This window comes from Papio anubis, chromosome 1, assembly GCF_008728515.1.
Source record: "Papio anubis isolate 15944 chromosome 1, Panubis1.0, whole genome shotgun sequence".
In the NCBI taxonomy this organism is placed as follows: domain Eukaryota; kingdom Metazoa; phylum Chordata; class Mammalia; order Primates; family Cercopithecidae; genus Papio; species Papio anubis.
In genome coordinates, this window is record NC_044976.1 from 215,643,051 (window position 1) to 215,660,957 (window position 17,907).

The 17,907-nt window shown below is 41.5% G+C and overlaps 1 protein-coding gene and 1 long non-coding RNA gene across 2 annotated transcripts in view; both read right to left on the reverse strand.

Moving 5' to 3' along the window:
• SMYD3 (SET and MYND domain containing 3) overlaps window positions 1-17,907 on the reverse strand; it is a 758,734-nt gene that overhangs the window by 406,209 nt on the left and 334,618 nt on the right. The gene's annotated exons all lie outside the window — the stretch shown is intronic.
• LOC110742555 lies at window positions 12,958-17,770 on the reverse strand. The gene is made up of 2 exons (XR_002520358.2): window positions 17,293-17,770; window positions 12,958-13,106 (listed from the first exon to the last, which is right to left on the reverse strand). It is a non-coding gene; the product is annotated as an uncharacterized LOC110742555 (long non-coding RNA).

Consider the following 17,907-nt stretch of genomic DNA (forward strand, 5'->3'; position numbering starts at 1 on the left):
TCCAGACATTTCTTGTTTCAAAATAGCAACCCAAAAGGAAGACTCCACTGATTGTTTGTAGATATTCTGATTGAAGAAAAATATAAAATTTCAAGCCCATCAACCCGTTCTGCTCTATAATAATCAAAAACTAGCTTTACAATAAAAGGTTATCAAACCAAATAGTCTGATCATCACATAATTTCTCATGAAAGCTGAAAAGGAAAGACAATCATTCTCTTACTGGTTCATCTTTCACCAAACACTTATTGTACTAAATGCTGGCTATACAGAAGTGAAGATTGCTTCATGCCCTACAGATGCTCATAGTCACCACCAAAAACTACACATCTGGTCAGGTACGGTGGCTCATGCCTGTAATCCCCGCACTCTGGGAGGCCAAGGCAGGTGGATCACCTGAGATCAGGAGTTCGAGACCAGCCCGGCCAATATGGGAAAACCCCATCTCTACTAAAAATAAAAAATAAAAAAAATTAGCCTAGTGTGGTGGCACGCACCTGTAGTCCTGGCTACTCAGAGGCGGAGGCAGGAGAATCGTGTGAACCCTGGAGGCTGAAGTTGCAGTGAGCCAAGATCGTGCCACTGTACTCCAGCCTGGGTGACAAAGCCAGACTATGTCTTCAAAAAAAAAAAATCCACATCTAAGAATTAGGTTATCTTGAGCTATGGAATTCGAAGGACAGAATTTTTTTCAATTAATGTTAAGGTCTGGAAGTTTTACTTTGTCTCTTAACCTTTGGCTCACATACCTAATTTGGTTACTATGTGTTTACTACATGCAAAAAGACTTTCTTGGGCCTATAAATCATTTCTAGTAAATGGAGCTAATAATAACTTTTCATCAGAAGGCTCTTTGTCCCATTTTTGCATCAGAAACGGGCAAGAAAAAAGTGAAACAAAATAAAACAACAACGTGATTTTTAAAAATCCTGCCCCTAGGATGTTGATGAGGGCAGAGACAAGCAATTTACCCGCATGCAAAATTAAGTTTTTTTAAATAATTTAGGTTCTAAAGAAAGGAACTTTTAGAATGACATCTGCTAATACTCTAAAGCTTATAACTCTGAGTTATTGGGAAGGTAAGAACATATTTTCCCCATAAAAATAAGTTCTGTATCATGGTTATGATCCAAGATGAACTCACAAAAACCTACATTTTGGGTTCCTTCGATAAACATTAAAAGCCTGCTATGTGTGAGGCACCAACTGTTAGGGATATAAAACCACATAAGACCCAATCTCTGCCCACAGGAGCTTAAGAGTCGAGTGGAGGAAACTAAATCAATGTTTGCAAGAAATGCTGTGTTTCCTAAAATATCCACAAGGTGTTTTGGGGAGCAAAGAAAAGGCGCGCCTTGATCAGACTATGAAAGGGAAAGTCACAGAATGCTTTCTCTTAAGAGGTCATGTTTGAGCTGAATTTGAAGGCTGATTAGGAATTACCTACACTAAAAAGGAAATCACAGGTAAAAAGGTCGAACAAACTGTATTTAGTGATTTGCTGAATCATGGAGGTGGGTGACACAAAGAGGTCTAGAATGAGTCTCGAATGACTCAGGTGTCTGGTTTGGATGAACAGTTCAGCGTAGGCACCATTCACAAAGAAAGGGATGCTAGGAGATACGAGGGCAAAGATGAAAAGGTCGCATGCAGACCGCAAAGCTTAAACCTTCACCTCACATCTGTTTGAAGAGCAGGGGCTTTTTACTTAGTGCTTACCTCAGCGAACCCAATGAGTAGCGAAGCCTGGGGCGAGGACAAGAGCTGCCCCTGGCATCACTGCCTGGTACCCCCCGCCTCCGCCTCTGTTTGCAGCTTGTGTTTTGGCCTTGCCAGCAAGTGTCCTTCAGGGAGGTCCGGCTACTCACAGTTTACAGACGAGAACACTGAGGCAGAGCGATCACTAACTCTACAAGAGAAAACAACCAGCAAATGGCCCTCTTGTCCCAGAGCCCACGTTCTTCCCCAGAACGCTGCCTGGTTTCAGAAACAGCAGCAATTCTGTTTCTTATGAACTCATGAGCTTCCCAAAGACAGACTCTCATCTGGTCAGCATTGTGGGTGGATCATCAAGCAAACGGATGCCAGCAGACATTCCCTCTCAAGCTATTCCTTTTAATTCTGTTCTTTGTCAGATGCAAAAGGCCTAATTCAATACTAGAATTCCTCTATATCCAGTATCAGGTCACCTGGATCGCTTGTCCTAAAGGAATAAAGTCCCTCCTTGCCACAACAATAAGCTTTGTCTTCCCCCCCGCCATTGGTCAGCTTCCTTCCTTTACATTCTGCTACAATCTGTTGTTGTGGTTAATTACACAAGAGACTAGCACAGTCGTATCAATCCCTAGTGGAAGTGCTTTGAGAATCTGCAAACCAGACCATATATTATGGGGCTTCCACATTTTCAAGTGTCACAGAATCGCAAGCATCTGATCACTGCATTAAGGATCCAGACCTGTGGTTCACATGAAAGACGAGCTTCCTAAAGAAATACGTTGCCAGTGAGACCCCAATAGGTTGAAGATTGCGGGAAGCTGAGATGCTTAAATTATTCTAGTTAATGGGCTTATTCCCCACTGGTTGTGCACAGCAGACTGAACGGACAGTTGCAGGTGCAAACGGAGAGGTAGACAGACCTTTAAATAAGTAAAGAGCCAGGGAGCACTAGCTGTGGAAGCACAGGTTTCAGAATGAATTATTAAAGCCTGCGCGGCTCCACAGTCTAAGTGAAGACATCTTATCCTGAATCAGCTACTTTCAGGCAAAAATAGACTCATTCTTCCCCGGACTCTCTTTCTCCATCGTTGGTGAAAAATGAAACAGCTCTGTTGGTTTGTAATTGATGTGTCTGACACCAAAATTTCATTCTATGTACTTCCATCCTCTGAAATACACAGTACGGGAAGAAGATCATCTTGACAAGTAGAATAGCAGGTTTTGACACAAAGTCATTGAGATATATGTGATGGAGAATTTTCTACTGAGACAAAACGCAGTTCTATTTGAAAGTTTACCCCACATTTCAACTTTCACTTTGAAGAAACACTTTAAGATAAATAAATAAATAAATACACAATGGTTAAAAGAGGAAATTGGCTTTGTTTTTTTTAAGAACTACCCAGTAGAGTAGAGCATGCCTTTTTATATTTACTCTTTTTATAAAGCTATTTATTGAAAAATATGAAAAGGTAGAAGGTGCTTAGAATGTCTAGCGTATAATAAGTGCTCAATTTATTGATGTGAATATTTACACATAAATATACAGACAAACCAGAATATGTAAGTATGAAGGGATATAATCACCCCAACACCATGAATTCCACCTTAATTTTCCTCTCCCTGACAAACTACTGATTAAATTGTAAAAATTGCTCTTTAATCTAGACAGCATGTTTTGTACGCATTTAAGAAACGTTTACTGAGCTCCTGCTTTATACCAGCCTAGTTCTCAGTACAGGTAGAGCAATGAACAAGACACATGAGGTCCTTATTCCAACGGAGCTTAATTCTACCCAGAGTGAGATACACAGTACTGAGAAGTAAATAAATAGGAAGATATTTTCAGATAATGTTCATGATGTGGTGATAACAAAACAGAATACCACAAGCGTGTGGAAGGCAGAACTACTTCAGAGGGAATGATCAAGGAAGGCGTCTTTGAGGCAGTCACATTCAATGGAGTCCTGAAGACGGAGAGAGCCAAGCATTAAAAAAGGTTTTCTAAAGTGCTGGGGGGAAAGCATGTGTATTAGCCGGAATTAAATTCCCTGCTTTCAACAGAATACCAAATAAAATGATTTACCCACAGAAAGGGTTCTTTTTCTCACTGGAGTCCCACGACGCCATTAGGCAGCCAAGCTCCTTATACCTTTGTTTTTGCCACCCCTGGTGTGGAGCTCACCAGAGGGCCGCTGTACTGAGCAGTGACTCGGCCTTCCAGTGATGAAGAATGGGGAGGGCTGAAGGGCAGGTGCCCAGCCAGCCTGGTCAGTCCCTTCCTATCAGCAAACAGTAGCTTCCCCAGAAGCCTGGCCCATAAATGTTCACTTACATCGCTCTAAACTGTCCCACAGATACAGTAAAGCTAAGTGTCTTGCTTTCAACCGGCACGGATGGGCCTTTTGTAACTCAGAAAAAACAACAACAACAACAAGAAAAAATTGAAACTCTGTTAGTAGGAAGAAAGCAAGAATGGGCACTGGCCTGCGATAAGCCATGTCTGCTGAAGCATCCTAGGCGGGGCCATGGCAAGTGCAAAGTCCCTTGTAGGATAATAGGTCCAGCTTGTAAAACAGGAGACCAGGGTGTAGGAGTGCAGGGAACACGACTGAAGCACAGCCCAGGAACACTGTGAGTGACATGGGAGCCACTGGCACTGAGGGCTTGCCAGGTCCTAGAGCGGGGGCAGTATGTTTTTTTTTTCCGCCTCCCCTCCCCGCCCCGCCTCGCCTCCCAGATGTGGTCTTGCTATGCTGCCCTGGCTGGTCTCAAACTACTAAGCCAAGAGATCTTCCTGCTTCAGCCTCCTGAGGAGCTGGGATTACAGGAATATACCACTTTACCTGGTGGTGTTACCTTTATTTTACAAATAATGAAGTAAACGCAGTAGGTTAAGTTGACTCAGCTAAATTCACAGATTAGGAATGAGAGGAGACACAATTATAACCCAGCGTGATCCGACTCCTCAATTCATGCCTGTAACCCCTGTACTCTGCCGCTGTCTTCGTATCCCTGCTTTAACAATATGCCTCTGAGTATGAGCTGACAGAATTCTTTCTTCCAAATCCATTCCGGTTATTACCTACTGTCCTATTCACTCACATTTATTAGAAGTGTTTATTTGTTCTAATATTTTCATTTATTTCAAAGTTTTAGACAGAACTCTATGTTTTTCTCCCCCTACCTAATATGCATAGAAGAAAAAAATATTAAAACGGAAAATGACTACCTTCATCTGATGCTGAGGATTGGGGGTGAAAATTCTTAATAGTGGGAAAGGAAATCTCTATACTGCTCCTTCTCACTCTGAGATACCTGGGGAGGGAGAGAAGACAAGACTGAACTTTCAAAGCTCCTGCCAGTTCTTCAGTGCTGAAACATTAATGAGCCTCCGAATGCGCAAAGGTGGGCCCAGAGTCGAAGGATGTTTGAGAGTTAAATTGCTCTGCATAATGAAGGAAAGGTAATTGAGTTTCCTGAGGAATCAGAGAATCAAGAGGTCAAGGAGAAGTGAGAAAGGCAGGGAGCTATGAAGGTGGCCGCTCTCTGACCTCATAGGAAGTCTCTCACGATTTCCACATTACCAGCAACACTATTCCCAAATTCCTGCTACAGTACTGATACCAGCTCTCCCATGGGGGACAGCACTGAGTGAGGATTCTGTGGGTGGCTCCTGTCGGTAAGCATTGGGGAAATACTTTCAGATCACATCCAGGATAAACCATTACTTTCAAATCTGGGACGATTAAATAGAGATGGTGAATGTAAAAGAACCCCGTGAGGCCTGGCAGAGCTCCTCTGATATTCTCCAGAGCAGTAGCAGACAGAAGCCGGGGCTGCTTGCGTACTCCTCTCCCCCTGAACATTATTACTAGCATGTGTGCTGGGACTGTGAGACGATGCCATCGGACAAGCGAGACGATGCCATCGGACAAGCAAGACGATGCCATCGGACAAGCAAGACGATGCCATCGGACAAGCCAGGTGTTCCAGCGACCGCTCTAGGTAAGCCTCATTCTCTTTGTTCACTGGCAGCTCCACCCTGCACCTCAAAGCAGAGTCCTCTACCAATGAACACGCAGCTTGCCTGGCACACCTGGCATAGCTCACCTGCACGCCGCCAAGCATGACGGACTGCCTTCACTGTGGTTACAAAGGCCTATTGTCCCAAGAGGTTTCTTCTCTGGGGCCCTATGGCTTTCAGCGGGAATTTCAAACTCACCGAAGACTGAGTGACTTACAGTTTTTTCTAGGCTGTTAGATTGCTTCCATGTCTACACAGGCTGCCCTGCATTTCGGGTGTCCTCTCTTCCAGGCTGAACCCGTTTTCACCAGACTATCTTTTATGAGTTCTTCAGAAATTCAGGCGTCATTTCTCCAGGAAGCTTTCTCTGGCCTCCCCTTTTGATTTCGATGGCCTCCTTCATGTTCCCCAGTCCCCTGTCTATGCCTCCACCTTGGTATATCGTGCTCTAATGTAATCACTGATTTACTTTTCTATCTCCGCGAATAGATGAACCCACAGAGCCTAGCAGTAAACCTGCAACAAAGTGGTTGTTTGATCATTCTTATCAAATGTATGGCTTAAAAGTATTTTACTTCTAAAATGCAAAAAGAGAATCAAATACAGGTCTGGCCAATGAGAGTATATTTCAAATGACAGGCAGGAATACGTCTTCCCAAATCCTGATTTTTCCTTTAATGCATAGCTCTGACTTACCTGGCCTCTATCCAGACCTTCATATTACTCTTCTCTAGTTAAGCCAATAGCAGTCTTCAAGCCAAAGCCTCCTAGAAGTAGGAGTTTGCCAGGCAGTAGTGCACATGTGTTGGTTGCAGGAGGGTGAAAAAAGTATTACAAAGATAACAGCCTGGGTGCAAGCTTGGAGAGTTTCAGGAACAGAAGAGGACAACGTGGCAGAGCTGTGGGTACAGTAAGTGAGGTCAAAGCATGTTGATGTGTACCTGGCTGGCTAAGCGACAGTCGTTTCTCGGTGAATCTATCAGAGAAGGACTACTATACAATCTGAATCGCTGGGAGCAATGTATCTAACGTGAGAAAGAGTGAAGTAATGCTACACCGCAATGACCACTAACTGAAATGCCAACAACTCCAAGTTGGCTAAGTGAAGAGAGAGTCTTACCTCAATTACCCTAAAAGAACATTCTAGAACTAGGTTAAGCTAACAAGAATGATCATACGTGGGGGGTGTTTCTGGGAAAAGAAGTCTGTCAGAGACGGGCAGAAGTGTCAAATGGAATGTGTCTCAGAGACAACCTAAGTTGACACCATATAAAGTATTTCTGAAGATTGCAGCCAACTGATCTGAACTTCACAGCCACGTAAGGCATATTCATTATTTTTAAACTAACAGAATTGGTGTGCATGTTCTTGAATCACTTAAAATTCTTATCTCCTCTTTTTAAGAATCTGGAATTTCACAATGCTGAGGAGTCCATGGTTTTCAGGCATCATTACAAAATAACCAGCACTTCCTAACAGCTGGTGGCAGCCAAATCTGAAGCTTATGATCATACTTCTCAGTTACAATGCCTACTTAGGTATCACCGCAAGCCTTTCAGCACAATACAATGTAAGGGTTACTCAGAGGTACAGAGATGAGTGGTAGGGTCAGGATTTCAACCATACCATATACCTGCATAACGAACAACTCAGACTTACCTCACTTGTTACTAAATACTTGCTTTATGGAAGGGAAAAGTACTTTCGGCTGAAATGGTAGAGCACAACCAGCTTAATATATATCCTAAGTGGCTTAGAGGTTAAGTACATAATCCCTTCAGCAGTAGCCTCAGCTACATTTCTCTTACTGTAGCTGGCTCTTGCACATTTAATCACCTTCATCTGTGTCGTTAACTTGAAGTTTTAAATACGCATATTCCCAGAACACATCAACTAATTTTCATAATTCTTTCATTTGAAAATATCCTTGGAACATTAATGGTTGAAGAGATAAAGGATGCCATGTTCCTAACAGAATGTATTGTGACTCTTACATTCAGTGACTGGCTGTAACTGGGAAACTCAAAACCACAACTATATATGGCCATAAAATGACAACGAAAATAGTTCATTCTATAGTTGTAGGCTGCTTGACATTTTCCAGCTTGCCTTGATTTTATAAAAAGAAATGACCTTGAAAATAATTAAGCATATCAAAGGGTAAGGCTGTAGCTCACTGAAATACAGCAATATGTTCATGTCTTTATAACACTGCTAAGCATTCATGAAACAGAAAGAAGTTTTATTGCTCTTTAACCAATTTCTACTTTAATTTTACAGGCTTATGCATATTCACTACGAGGCCATTCGAACCTTCATCCACCTGCATTCTTCTGAACGTGGAAATAAAGGCAATCAGGAAGCTGCCTGCTAGACTCGGAACACATCAGATTTTGCAAGAGGCATCAGGGTCTGGTTGGTTCTTTTTCTTTCCAGCCTGTGTTTACTGAGAGTGCTCTCAATAAAAACACAAATTCAGATTAGATTTCTGCACTATGTTTATTAATGTTTATTAATTTAGATGCTCTTTAAAAGAGCATGTAAGCATCTTGATAAATAAATTTAGCTGCTGTCACTTTCTAAAAGGAACAAGTGCAATTAAAAAAGAAACAGGAAATCGGACATGAGATGGAAGGAAAATGCTTCTAAGACCTGAATGCTATCAGCCCCACTGCATACAACTGAGTGTGCTCCCTGCAGTGTTGCAGAGGGCTCAGAGAAGTCACAACTGGCCACACGTTAGGACCTTGGGCAGAGGAATGCTGATAGAGGAAAGTCAGAATGTCCAAGAATGGAAGACCAAATGCTCGGAGATCTGGAGACATCCTAATAAAAGGCATATTCAGGAGGGAAGGTGCCATTTTGAGTTAGTTCAAGTTCTCTGCTGGGTTTCCTCCTCTACCCCCACCCTAGCGGAGTCAACTCGGGCCACAACATTTAAATTAAAACACAAAATGTTTAGCTGGTTTCTCCCCGCTTGAAAAAGGGCTGACCTGTGATCCCAGGTGAGAGAAAAAGAGGTGTATAAAAATAAGGCTTCTCAGGAGGCCAAGGCAGGTGGATTGCTGGAGGCCAGGAGTTCGAGGCCACCCTGGCCAATATGGTGAAACCCTGTCTCTACTAAAAATACAAAAAAATTAGCCAGGCGTGGTGGCGGGTGCCTGTAATCCCAGCTACTTGGGAGGCTGAGGCAGGAGAATCACTTGAACCCAGGAGGCGAAGGTTGCAACAAGCTGAGATCATGCCACTGCACTCCAGCCTGGGCAACAGAGTGAGACTCCATCTCAAAAAAAAAAAAAAAAACATAAATAGATAAAAATAAAAAATAAGGCTTCTCTCATGAGGTAATGGAATGCCTTCGAGATCTGCTATTTCCAAACCACCAGGACCAGCCCCAGTGAGCCAGATCCTTAATGTTTAAATCTTTCCTCTTCCTACAACACATGGACGGTGGGAATGTAAGTAACCAAGGAAGCCAGGCCCAAAGAGAAACTTTCTGGTGCCAGGATCTTTCAGGTAAGCCATTCGTGTTTTGCTTGTACTGGATATGTGTGCCATGTGCCAGGCGCACGGTCCTGAACAAGACTGATAATGTGTCTGCTCTCATGGAGTTTATATTCTTGTGATGGGTGACAAGTAGTAATAATAAAGGATTTGGGGAAGAGTATCAGTCCTCGAAAACATCTATTTATCAGTCCATTCCTTTACTTAACATAGGCTACTGTTGTGCAACAGGTTCCATGCTGGCTGCTAGAAGTACACAAAGGTCATTAAAATACAAGCTAACTTTGGGAGTCAGCCACACAGAGATGGTGAATGAAGCTACAGGAATCAGTAAGGTAACCCACAGAGAGTGTGTAGAGAACAAAGAAGGTGGGGAAAGAACTCCACTGACAGGGAAGACAGTAGTGCAGGAAGAAAACTAGGAGAGTATGGAGTCACTGAAGGCCAGGGAAACGTGCTTCCGAACGTGAGTGGTCCACAGGACACATGGCAGTTAGAGTCTCCAGAGGACTGAGCAACATGGAGATTGCTGCTGATCGCAACTACAGCAGTTTCAGTTGAGTTAAGGACCTGAACGCCAGACTACAGTGGAGGCGACAAGAAGTAAAAAAGGAAGACTAAAAATGGAAATAATTTCAGCAGTGATTGTGAAAGGAGAGATGATTCAAAGATAAGTAGAGACAGAGGTGGAGCAAAGGCATTATTTCTTTTTTTCCCCTCCTTTCTGAGACAGAAGACATTTAGCCACATTTAAAGGCTAAAAAAAGTGAAAATAATTGAGACTAGATGACTAGTAGAGTGAGGTCCATCAAATAATAAAAGAGTGAGCTCTAGAAAACAGGAAGAGACATCCTTTCCTTTGGGGATTTCGGCCAGAAAAAGAGAGGTTTGCTGATGCTTTGAGGGGTGAGGAGAGGTGAACGGTTAAAAGTTGAAAGAATCTTCCACCTTATAGCCTTAGGCCAGGAAAATTCCCAGGCAAGATTGTGTGCAAGTGAAGAGGCCACCATGTGTCAGTCACAGGTTTCCAAGGTGAGCTTAGTTGATGAATGGTAAAAGTGAATACAGGTGGGGGAGTGGAGAAGGTGGCTTGATTATTGAAGTTACTTATAGATATACATATATATATATGAAATTTTTATAATGAGACAATAAAGTAATATTTGAGTAACCATAATTCAGACATTTTTAAGTAAAAATGTCCACTTCTCACTGTAAGGTGGGGGAGAGGAGGCCTTGGCAATGCAGACATTGCTGAATCAGTAACTTCAATAACCTAAGAGGGCTGTCTAGAAGTAAATGCATCTACGTGTGCACATCTGAATGGGAGAGATCAGGAATGTAGGTCAACAAGGGTCATCCGCAGTGACCCACACCCCCATCACCTACACCAGGCAAACTGCTATGCAGCACTGTGGCCTACGTTCCTCCCCAATCCCTGCTTTTTTTCTTTCTTTTTTTTTTTTAAGAAAAGTACTATCTGTTTTCTTGCAACTCCTCAAGGATTTAGTGCAGTGTATACGTAATGCTTCTGGGCAACTTGGAAAATAACCTGAGAACATCAAAAGTCTATATTGAACATGAAAAATTCTTTGAGCGCAGGCTGCACAAGGCCACACACTACCACGTTCCCTTCACAGTCCTAAAGAAAAAAAAGGTGCATATTTGTACAGGGTTCTTTCAGATGCATTTCTCTCACCGGAATCATTTCTCCAGTGTGCGTGACGGAAACCTACCCTAATGAGGAGGATAAGATCACATGTAAGTCTGGTAACACCCTACTCACCGTGTGAAAAAGCATTTTATCTGTTGGTGTCACCAAAATGTAAGCCCTGTATTTGCTGAGTATCTTAAATCAACATACAGCTTTCATATTTTGTCTGTTCTCCTGTTAATTCTTAAAGGTTGTTGGTTCCTGGAGTCTGGGAACCAAGTCAGTCATTGTCCTTGCACACACGTAAAGTGCTCAAGATAATGTTTGCCTATGACGGTGTCTGTTTAACTTGCTGTTGGCCCAATAACAGGCAAATATGTGCTCCATAAAAGCTGCAAATGACGGTAATACCTGAGAGCTAGGGGCCGCGGGATAACTTCGTCACTATAGTTTTTGTTTTTTGAGGTGAAACATAAAATTAACTATTTAAAAAAGAACAATTCAGTAACATTTAGTGCATTCACAGTGATACGACCACCAACCTATCCAGCTCCAAAACATCTGGATCACTCCAGAGAAAAACTCGGTACCCACTGAAGGCAGCTGCTCTCGGATGCCCCTTCCCACAAGCCTTGGCAACCACCCATCTGCACTCCATCTCTATGGGTCTGTCTACTCTGAACGTGTTATACGCATGGGATCATGGAGCACGTGACCTCTTGTGTCTGGCTCCCTTCATTAAGCATCATGTGTTCTGGGTCCATCCATGCTGGAGCACGTATGGGTACTTCGTTCATTTGACAGCTGAATGATATTCGACTGTGTGCATAGATCGCAACTGGTTTATTCAGTCACCCAACAACGAACATCTTGGCTGTTGCTACCTTTTCACTATTGTAAATACTAACACTATGTACAATATATATATGTGAATTTGTTGAAGTACCAGTTTTCCATCCTTTTGCATGTGTACACGGCAGTGGAATTCCTGGGTCGTCATCAACTTTTAAAGGAAGTGGATTCCACAGTGGCTACAACACTGTAATTCCTATCAGCAATGCACAGAGTTCCAATGTCTTCACATCCTTACCATTTTCCATTTTACTGATCATGGCCATCCTACTACATTTCATCCTATCACATTTAATAGTAAATGTGAAGTGGCACCTCATTCGGTTTTTTTCTAATTTTTTTTGGAGACGGAGTTTCACTCTGTTGCCCAGGCTAGAGTGCGGTGGCATGATCTCAGCTCACTGCAACCTCCACCTCTTGGGTTCAAGTGATTCTCCTGCCTCAATCTCCTGAGTAGCTGGGAATACAAGTGCACCCCACCACGCCCAGTTAAATTTTGTATTTTTAGTAGAGACAGGGTTTCGCCGCGTTGGCCGGACTGGTCTCAAACTCCTGACCTCAGGTGATCCTTCCACCTCAGCCTCCCAAAGTGCCCGGCCTCATTGTGGTTTTGATTTGCATTTCCTTAGTGACTAATGACGTGGAACATTTTTTCATGTGCTTCTTGGCCATTCATATGTCTTCTTTAGAGAAATGTCTATTCAACTCCTTTGCTCTTTCATAAACTGGGTTATCTGTCCTTTGGTCATTTTTAAGCAAGCCACTCCAATATTCTTCTCTAAGCATACTCCTTTAAGCAGACAAAATGCAAAACAGTGCAGTCGGTATGAAGCTATGCTATGAAACCAGACTGCTTGGGTTTGTCCTGCAACTTAGTCACTGTGGGGCCCTGACAAAATTATCTCTCTGAGCCAAAAAATCTTAAGAGTAAACCTCATGGATGTGTGGTAAATATTAATCAATGTAACACACATACCATGGCATGTGACACATAGAAAAGCTATAAAATGTTTCAACAGCCAATAAAAGTATGTGCAGATACCACCTTCCTGTAATTACCTGTGTACTTCCATGAGGATGGGAAAAGTGCATGAGCCTCTACCAGATTCAGCCATGTAAGGGTAGAAGGAACTTCAGGGAGGAAGTCACAGTTTTTTGCCTCCATGTTAAGACAAAAACAGCTCCCAAATAATGAAAAGCACTGTGCAAAATATTAACTTTTAAATATATTTTTAACAACATACGAAAGGCATTCTTTCACTTTTGCAAAGGAGACAGAACCAAAATCTGTGATGAAAATTTGGCTACACAGACACTCCACAGGAACCAAACCTTCTGCCATGTCGCACATTCCTGGGAATTAAAAAGAATGGAGAATGTTTACAAGCTGCTGTACTTTATAACTGTTATTTCTTTGGAATGATTCTTACACTGTGAGAGGAAAATAAGCCACGGTATATTGCTGAGAAGTATTAAGACCCATTCCCTTCTGTACACACAAAACAATTCATTGCACCCAGAGGAACCACGCCACGCAGTCCACCCGCTTGGGTCTAAAAGTCCTGTGTATTGCTCTGACAAGTCTACCTTGCTGCCATTACGCTTTTGCCGTCTTTAGAAAGGAGTGTTCAGTAAAACAAATGACGCCTATACGATGTCAATGTACAAAGGCCCCTGTGTTCCAATTCTATCCTACCCTTGACAAACAAAGTCTCTTTCAGGGTAGAGGGTTCAATATCACCTGCCATATACTCTGGTCCAATTAAATTTCCAATTTGTAATATACAATTTTAGACCTAGAATTCTTTCTGTCCTTTTACATTGCTTTAATACGAAAAGAAGTCTCTGCTTCACTTGAATTCCTTAGAGAACTTGGCTTTTCTAAAAGCTTGTGTGTCTGTCCCTACATCCCTTCCAGCTACACCAAATTTAAACCTCGACAGACTAATTACATCGGAGAGCAATCCAAGCACTCTGCCAAAGACAGATGCCAAGGCCCAGGAGTCACGGATAAGTTCATGTTTATTTTCCATAGTGCAAGGAACAGATAGGACGGAAGAGGTGGTCAGAAATCAGTAAACCAAGACGAAAAACGCCAGAGTTAATTTAACAAATAAGGAGAAGGAAAATTAGCAAAAGTCAGTTACAGGGCAAAAGACTTTCTTTCAAAAAAAAAAAAAACAAAAAACCTCTAACAATACTGTGAAAAGGGCAAGCTTAACAGCTGGACTACCTAAAAAACAAAATAACGTTCCTGGAGCAGCAAACAGAAGTCCTAGATTTGTCACTAAAATGCTCTTGCTTGTCCCAGATCACAGGTTAAAAAAAAAAGATACTTCAGGGGTAGAATAACAACAGACAGCACTGCGAGTCTCAAGTCTGAGTTCCAGCTCTAAAGATACAGCAAGGCCGGGGGCGGTGGCTCAGGCCCGTAATCCCAGCACTTGGCCAAGGCAGGCTGATCACCTGAGGTCAGGACTTTGAGACCAGCCTGGCCAACATGGTGAAATCCCATCTCTACTAAAACTACAAAAATTAGCAGGCATTGTGGCACAAGCCTATAATCCCAGCTACTCGAGAAGCTGAGGCAGGGAATCACTTGAACCCAGGAGGTGAAGGTTGCAGAGAGCCAAGATTGTGCCACTGCACTCCAGCTTAGGCAACAGAGCAAGACTGTCAAAAAATAAAAAAAGATACAGCAAGAAATCTTTGGTCTAAAATGTACCTATAAACTAATTTTTCACAGATTATGGAAATATTTTTGATTTTCAAGTTTTGATAACAAAACTAGAATGTGTTACAGTTTAATTCTGAGTCTGTATTGTTCTTGGTTTTTGATCATTATAGAAAATATAGAAACCACAGAATAAAAGAAAAGAGAATGTGATATAGTACAACTTAAGAAAAAATAATTTGGATGTTTGTCCTCACTATCAAAAACAATAACTAAATAATATATTTTTCATTAACCTAAAATGAAAAAACATCAGAATAGTGTGATATATTATGTATGTTATACAATCCAACTAATACTACAGCATGGTTAGTTTCCATATTACTCAATATGCCACATGGTTGCATTTAACTTCTCTTTACATTTATTTATAATTCATTTACTCCCACACTGATTTTTTTTCTTTTTTTTTTTTGCTATTCAAAAAAGTACAATTACTAGTTTCACCAAACAAGGATCACTATGGATAATTTTTTCTTAATTTTAACTTTTCTTTTTTTATTGGCCTACTTAGGAATTATATTATGAGTAATTTTTGACTCGATAAATATTTCTAAATTTGCTTGTCTCAAAATATAAATCAATTTACACAAAAACGGAAGTAATACGAGACTGCCTGTTTTAAACTCTCCCTGAGATTTGGGCATTAACATTTCTTGTTAATTTTTGTCAAATGGCATTTCACTATTTACCTTTCATTCTTCCAAAGAAACACTAAAAAATTACCTGGAAAAGTGCTTTCGAAAAACGTAGTTGAGAAAGACTGACATGTCGTGATGCTCAGTCTTATCATCTGCAAACATACTGTGTCTTTCCAAGTAATCTTCTGTATTTCTCACATTTCTTAAAGTTCGTAGACTTCTTTGTATTTTCCTGCAGTCCTTGTGGCCTCTAAATACTGTATTGCAAAACTTTTCAGTTTTTTTATATGCAAAATTCATGTTATTTTCCAAACGACCCTCTGATCTTTTTTTAAAAAAAACCAGAAGATTATTTTCTATGGTTTCATAGTCTACAAATTACTATTTTCAGATTATCAATTTCTGAGTATACTTTGTTTCTTTCTGTACATGTTATGGTTCTCTGTTCTAGTTTTTTAAGCGGTTTTGATCTCTACTTTGGTCTACTAAAGTTTCTTTGCTCCCAAGCATTGACTGAGGTAGAACCAATGTTGTCTGTATACAATCAAGAATCAATTTTGGTAAACGTTTCAAAGATAATTGAAAAAAAGGTATATTTCTTTTATAAAGGATGTCAAGTTTATCCTATCAATTGTTTTTTATTTTACATTATTGTTATATGACATTAATATAATCCCTCCTTTCTTTCCATTTTAATTTCTCTGACTCACGTTGGCATATCCTTTTGCTTTAAATCATAACATTTTAGACCACTCTTTTTTTCAGGGGGATGGAGGTAGGGGGTGCAGGTGTCATCATCGGTAAAGAGCTTACACCTGAGAGTAGTGGAGTCACGTGTTGTTAACAACAGAGACACCACCTGAGAGTACTGGAGTCACGTGTTGTTAACAACAGAGACACCTGCCAAGAAATTCATTGTCAGGTGCTTTTGTCCTTGTGTCAGCATCACAGAGCACACTAATGCAAACCTAGATGATATGGACTACCACACACCTGGGCGATATGATATGGCCTATTGCTGCTAGGCTACAAACCTGAACAGTATGTTCTTGTACTGAAGATTGTAGGCAGTTGTAATACAATGGTAGGTATTTATGTATCTAAACGTATCTAAACATAGAAGAGGTACAATGAAAACACAGTGTAAGGTTGGGCATGGTGCCTCATGCCTGTAATTCCAATGCTTTGGGAGGCCAAGGTGGGCGAGTTTCTTGAGGCCGGGAGTTTGAGACCAGACTGGACAACACACCAAGACCCAGACTCTAGAGAAACTTTAAAAATTATCCCAGCATGTTGGCACACATCTGTAATCATAGCTACTCAGCAGGCTGAGGCAAGAGAATTGTTTGAGCCCAGGAGTTCGAGGCTGCAGTGAGCCATGATCACATCACTGCATTCCAGCCTGGGTGACAGAGTATGACCTTATCTCTTGAAGAAAAAAAGGTATAAAAGATAAAAATGGTACACTTATGTAGGGCACTGACCATGAATGGAGCTTGCAGGACTAGAAGTTGCTCTCGGTGAATGAGCGAGTAGCAGGTGAATGTGAAGGCCTAGAACACTTGCTGTTCTCTATTGTAGACATTATCAGCGCTGTACACTTAGGATACACAGGCGTAGAACACTCACTGTACTCTACTGTAGACTTTATCAACACCACACACTCAGGCTACACAGGCCTAGAACACTTGCTGTTCTCTACTGTAGACATTATCAGCGCTGTACGCTTAGGCTACACAGGCCTAGAACACTCACTGTACTCTACTGTAGACTTTATAAACACTGTACGCTTAGGCTACACAGGCCTAGAACATTCACTGTGCTCTACTGTAGACTTTATCAACACCACACGCTCAGACTACACAGGCCTAGAACACTCACTGTACTCTACTATAGACTTTATCAACACCACACACTCAGGCTACACAGGCCTAGAACACTTGCTGTTCTCTACTGTAGACTTTATCAACACCACATACTCAGGCTACACAGGCCTAGAACACTCACTGTACTCACTGTGGACTTTATCAACACTGTACACTTAGGCTACACTACATTTATTAAAAATCATTTTCTTTCTTCAGTAATAAATTAATCTTAGCTTACTGTAACTTTTTACTTTATAAACTTTTTTTAACCTTTTGACTCTTGTAATAATACTTACCTTAAAACACGAACACATTACACATATTGTTCAGCTGTACAAAAACATTTCCTTTTTTTATAACCTTATTCTACAAGCTTTGAACTATTTTTAAATTTTACTTTTTAAACTTATTGTTAAAATCGACGACACAAACACACACACGTCGATGCCTACACAGGGTGGGGATCACGAATAGCACTGTCTTTCACCCCATATCTGATCTCACTGGAAAGTATTCAGGGTGAATAAAGGCATGGGGCCGTCAGCTCTTATGACAACAACGCCTTCTCCGGAATACCTCATAAAGGACCTACCTGAGGCTGTTTACAGTTAATTTTTTAATTTTTTTTTTTTTTTTTGATACAAGGTCTTGCTTTGTCGCCCTCGCTGAAGTGCAGTAGAGGGATCATAGCTCATATAAGCCTCAAACTCCTGGGTTCAAGCTATCCTCCCACCTCGGCCTCCTGAGTGGCCAGGACTACAGGTGCGTATCGCCACACCCGGCTATTTTTTGTCTTTATTTTTTGCAGAGACAGGGTCTCATTATGCTACTCAGATTGGTCTCGAACTCCGTGTGCCAAGTAATCCTCCCATCTCAGGCTCCCAAAGTGCTGGGGCTCCAGGCATGAGCCC